The sequence below is a fragment of the Electrona antarctica genome (genome assembly GCF_951216825.1).
Source record: "Electrona antarctica genome assembly, chromosome: 11".
Taxonomy (NCBI): Eukaryota; Metazoa; Chordata; class Actinopteri; order Myctophiformes; family Myctophidae; genus Electrona; species Electrona antarctica.
Genome location: NC_136792.1, coordinates 34,879,207 through 34,885,206, shown reverse-complemented (window position 1 = coordinate 34,885,206; position 6,000 = coordinate 34,879,207). Strand labels below are relative to the sequence as shown.

Sequence of the window (6,000 nt, the reverse complement as noted above, 5' to 3'; positions counted from 1 at the left end):
TATGTTGTATCTCCTCTCGGTTTTGTTTTTATTTGTTTTAAGAACGGCTATTATGTAGAATAAAATCATTCGACGACAACAACAACAAAGCAGTGATGTGCACACATTCCACAACCAATGCACTGATCGGTTCCACAGAACCGTGTTGCGTTTGTCATTATGCCAAATAGTGGAAGTCTAGTAGTCAAGAAGGTTATTTCTGTTTATGTACTAATGTACCCGACACGTCGAGTAGCCTACAGTGGGCTTGAATCACTTTTGGTTCATGGTGTGGTTGTTGTTTGTAAACCAACAAGAGGATTTTTATGAATTCCTCTTTATTCCCTTCCAATATAACGATAACCCATTATTATGTAGTAGCCACTAGGCCTACCGGTTTACATAGAAGAGTATTGTATAATAATATCAATCAGATTCATAATTCTCCGCTTTGCCATCCTGTGGTGTATATAGTGTATATGTACTGTATGTTATTGTGAACAAATTGAATGAGTCCCAGCCTGCATTCCCATCCCACACCATGGCAACAAGATCATTCATGATGTATTGTTTCTGGAGAGAAACTTGCCAACACTGTTTATGTGAATGCAACTGCGTGATTGCTATACAACAGTTATAAAAATAATAATCAATATCATAATTTAATAATAAATACACAAATAAATAAATTACCTGAATAAATGCTTTGAAAAGGTGGTTCTGTATCATATGCAGGCCTACATAGGCTAATTGACTAGAAAATGCAATCATATCCCCTTGTAAAGGGCCTTGGTCAGTGAAGAAAGAAACTATAGAAAGCATTTTCACACCATAGATCTTTTTTGTGTCATCACTTGGTTAATGGTTTGTAGTATTTCTGAGAGGCAGTTCATGCAGTCATACTAAAACTAAACCGTCCATTATCATAGCAACAACATAAGTGAGTTATTAAGATATTACTATAGTTATGTATCGTAGTATAGTTTGGCAGTATTATTTCATCAGGCTTTATGGATGTTTGCTTCTCCAGGACAAGTTGTTCTAGAATGAGTTATAGGAGTAACAAACTTTGCCTCATCCAGTGAACGCTCCGGTTGGAGCTTGCTTCAGTGGCACACCGGGCACCCTGGTTAGCATAGTTAACAATGTTTTGTTAGTCAGGATTCCATTCAGCCAGGCATGTGAGGTTGACTGTATAGCCTCGGAGTCGGTATCCCTGCATAGTTTTTTGCTTGACTGAAAGTAATATCTGGAACCCGACTGATTCCATGCTAGTGCCCTAACTTATAGCCACAGCCATTGAGAAATGACTTTTACCCCCACCCCGGAAAATAGCTCACAAGCTTTGAAAAAGACAGACAGACAGACAGACAGACAAAGAAAGAAAACATTTTTGAACAACAGGGATGTCCCCCTGGGAGCCACGGCCCTCACTTTGAAAACCTGTGACATTTGTAGAGAAGGAGGGATAGAGATTGAGAGAGAGTCGTTCAAATGCTAAGTGGCTGGAATAAATTGCACTAACTAAAAACATCCATGGTGGACAAGCCAAATGGACTTAAGAATAATGACATGAATAAACCAGTCTGATATGCTTTCTCCCTCAGTGCCAGACAAATGACCACTCAGTGTGGCCTTTTAAAGGCAGTATACTCTTATGGTAACGTCCAGTCCAGTGGACTGTCTGTGTTTTGACTACAGTGATATTCATTAACCCCCTCTCGGCTGCAAACCGTGACAAGTCACCACAGAGAGGTCAGGTCATGGCCTGATTGTTAATGTATTGTAGATTCATGGAAAATGATTGGACTGTGGAGATTCCAGAGAATGTTACACAGAGCTCCTCTGTGTTCAACAATGTAAGTGGCAAAAACATGAGCAAACATAATGAGCATGAGCAACTAACTATTATCTATGTAACTAGTAGCTACTAACACTCACTAGCAACTAGTGCTGAAACCAACAATTAGACCAGTGGTTCTCAAACCTTTTCATTTCAAGAAAACCCATAACTCAAATGAAACTGAATGGACATATAAGGTAAGGGTCTGTTCCATTATACGCTCTCATGAACGAGTTTTCCAGACCAAACCAAAACACCAGGATTAGCCTGTGGTTGTGTTCCTGGCAGCATTGTGACTGGTTTAGCAGGATGGTCATACGACCAAGTTTAAAATTCTTTATGAAATATGGATATAATAATTACATTTGATATACAAGGTATGCAGTGATAGGCCTATATTAATATCAGATATTTAGCACAACTCAGAGTTCCTCCTAAGCTTGACATGTCTGGGCCTATTGTCTTTTAGCATGATGATTGGAATGAAATGGGACACACAAAAGTCTGACGTCAGAACCGTGCCCACTGGGACACACAGAAAGCTTATGTTGCCATTCAGAAATACACCCATTTGGGCCTGAGGCCGATTCTGAAAACGCCTCTAAATCCTGACCTAAGTTTTCTGAAAAACTTCAAATATTTATATAGCAGCATCAATCTTTTTTAACATTTTTGAATACTGTACATACTGTACAGAACCCAAAAATGGGTTCCCGCTCAGAATGGGTTAAAAATAACTATGTTCCAGGCTTTCTATTTATTAATGTTATGTTCCTGGCATTCTCTATCGCTAATATCATTTATGATATTTATTTTGTTATTTTTAATAAAGTCTGTGATTTGTAGGCTTCTAGATATAGTTTTTTATACTTTTTCCGTGCCAGTTTATGATGTCTATTTATTGTTGTTTTAGAACAGAGTTTATATATTGAACAATTTAATAGCCTAATAATAATAATAATATCTCAAATTTATATAGCACTTTTCCAGTGCCCAAAGACGCTTTAGACTAAACGTCAGTGAGACTTTTGAATGGAAATATGTCTGTGATGACAGGGCTTAGGCACTTTATACTCCAGTCATTTACACTTTGAGAGAAAGTGAGCATAATGCAAGGCATCACAGCAACAACTTACTGTATATTCATTAGTAACACATCACATGGAAAGTGGCCAATATTTGTTGGCAGGCTGATAAATCAGTCAGGCTCTAGACCTGCCTACAACACTGAGTGCAATACATGTCTTGACTGCAGTGCTGCAGCCAAATATGTTGTTTACATTGCCTGTCATGGAAGTCTAATTTAATGGTATATAAAGCTATTTTTAAAACGGGTTAGTTTCTAACCAATTGAATGCTAATCTTTCAAGTCAACGCCACTGTCTTAAACATACTAGTGTTGTTGTTAGTAGTAGGAATAAACACAGAAGCAGAAGTGGACTATGAAAGGGGAGGGGCCAAACCAAGTTCCTGTTACTACACAAAAAAGGAGGTGCTGCCCCCAAACTCATTTATATTTTTACTGAATGTATGGGTTCCCAGATTGCCTGTAAGGGTGAAACATGTGCGGTACTGTATGTAGCATAGACCCCTTGGGTACTCTGGTCAGATAAATACAGTAGCAGGGTTTACGTGGTTAAAGAAGTAGGTACACAGCGTGTGCCCTTCAACAGTGTAGCTATCTATTTATGGTGCAGCAGATTGATTTACACTGTCTTCTGATGATGTGGACAGCCTGTCCTCTGCTGGTATTTATGACTAGTGTTTGACCAGCGCACGCTTGATGATTGATCAGTGTGTCGTGTCATGTTTCATTTTTTATTACAGTGTAGGCATTCAGCATGTCGTTGCTGTCTGGCAGAAACCTCATATCTCTATATTTTACATTTTTATGATTTTTTTCGTTACCTTTGTCATACTACAGTGGCACACACAAAAGTAGCAAAAATAGACAAACTACAAGCTTGTAAATCGTATATTCTTTTTACTTGTATTATTGTACAATGTATTATTATTATCTTTTATGTGAAAGTGAAAGTCTTTAGCAGGACACTGCCAAAGACACCAACAGCTGCCAGCTGTGGGAAATGGGAACCAACACACGGGCCCCGGTCACAAGGATGTCCCACATTAATATAAGGATGTACTCAAGAACGATGCAGGAGCACAAATCACCAACGAGCTGGCCAGATGTATGGAGAACCCAGATGACTGGAAGCTACGATGGAGGGCTCGTCTGAGGACGACCTAGAGAGAGAAAGTAGTTGTTTTATAAATATTTAACCAATGCAAAGTATTAAGAAGTGCTTGTGACTAATGAGAAACACAGGATCCATTGGAACATAGTTTTTCAATTTTATTAGATTGTTCGATGTTCAGTTTTCCAGACCAAACCAAAACACCAGGATTGGCCTGTGGTTGTGTTCCTGGCAGCGTTGTGACTGGTTTAGCAGGATGCACAAATTGCACATATAAACCTTATGACAGGCTATAGCAGATGTTTTGAATATTAAGCACAGCTGCAGGCGATAACTCACATTGTGAGTGAGTGATAGGAACCTGCTCACATTGGCAACCACTGAAGTGGGGAGGAAGTGGGGGAATGAGTATAGCAGGTGTGCAACAAACTATTTAGTCAATTATATTTAAAAGAAAGTTAGCCATATTATTTAGTAGTATGCATGTATTTAGATTAGTGTGTATATTATTTGGCCTTTTGTATTGCTTTTATTTTGCGACCGTGGGTCGCATTTACTATGAAAACCTGCATCTCCCGTCCGTCCGTCCGTCCGTCCGTCCGTCCGTCCATCCGTCAGTTAGTTAGTCACCCCACGCCTCCATATATGGTCACGCCTCGTGACATCACCGTGACATCATGCCTCCATATATGGTCACTCCTCGTGACATCACACCTCCATATGGTCACACCTCGTGACCTCATGACATCACACCTCGTGACACACCACCATATATGGCCATCTCTATATATGAAGATCACGACACTTACCTCATCTAACCCTGGATAGCCATACATGGAGAAGACTGGATCTGCATCTGCATTCTGCACATATGGAGCCGACCAGCAACTCTACATATGGACTGACCTGTTCTGACATTCCATATGTTATCCTTCACCACCCGTCCTTCCTGTTCTGACATTCCATATGTTGATCTGTACGCTCAAGACACGCTCCATATATGGCCAGTACATAATTACTTGCACAAGCAGAGCGCGCAAGTAAAGTTGTTTGTCCGGTGCTTCGATGCGTATGCCGTAGCTGCATGATTTGCTTTACAGAGCAATGGAGAAAACTCAGATTCTGAGAGTGACGTAATGAGCATATGTACCAATGCCAGGGTATTATAACTGGCTTTTGATGGTGACGTAATAAAGATGTTTCAGTGTCGGGTGGATTAAAGGTAATGCCTCTATGTATACATGTATGTAATCTGAAACCGCAAAGCGCAAGTAGGTGTTACAGGCCTCACGATTGAGTGGCCTGATGGCAGAAGATAAGTCCTGTTGTACAGGGAAAATATAGACAGGAGATTTATGTTGCGTTCATCAGAGCAGGCTGCAAATCTGTCTTTATTCACAGAATCTTATTTTCATATTCTTTCTCTTTTCTCTCTTTAAATGCAATCATCATACTCATATCACATTCAATAATCACATATTCACATTCATATTTCACAATTCACAATAAACTGTTACTGTAGAATAATACAACTTTACACATTTGGTCTTTCCTGTTGTCACATTTCACCAAAATACTGTATAGAAAATACATTTGTACTGTATGTGCTCCAAAACTCACATTTATCATACTGTTACTTTAACCAGTCTCTGTACTTTACTTTTTCAGTCAATACTGTAATACTGTTTAAACCTTTGGTTTGTTTACTTTTTTAGTCACAGTCTTACTGCATACAGAACGTTTTTTATAAACACACAATATCACAAAACATTCAATAAACATTTGTACATTATCACACCAAACCCTATGCTAAACTGTGGTATTAAAACACATGTCAGTGAGCTCCGTTTTTTACAGACAATAAACAAGGCCTCCATTTTGGAATCAGTCATTCATTCACTTGTACATTTCCCAAGTCTCAAACTAAACCAAAACATAACATTTCTGTATCAGTCTTAGCCCAAACAACTGAAGAAAGGC

General features: G+C 39.1%; 1 protein-coding gene across 1 annotated transcript in view; it reads left to right on the top strand.

Moving 5' to 3' along the window:
* p2ry6 (pyrimidinergic receptor P2Y6) overlaps positions 1-6,000 on the top strand; it is a 31,653-nt gene that overhangs the window by 329 nt on the left and 25,324 nt on the right. The gene's annotated exons all lie outside the window — the stretch shown is intronic.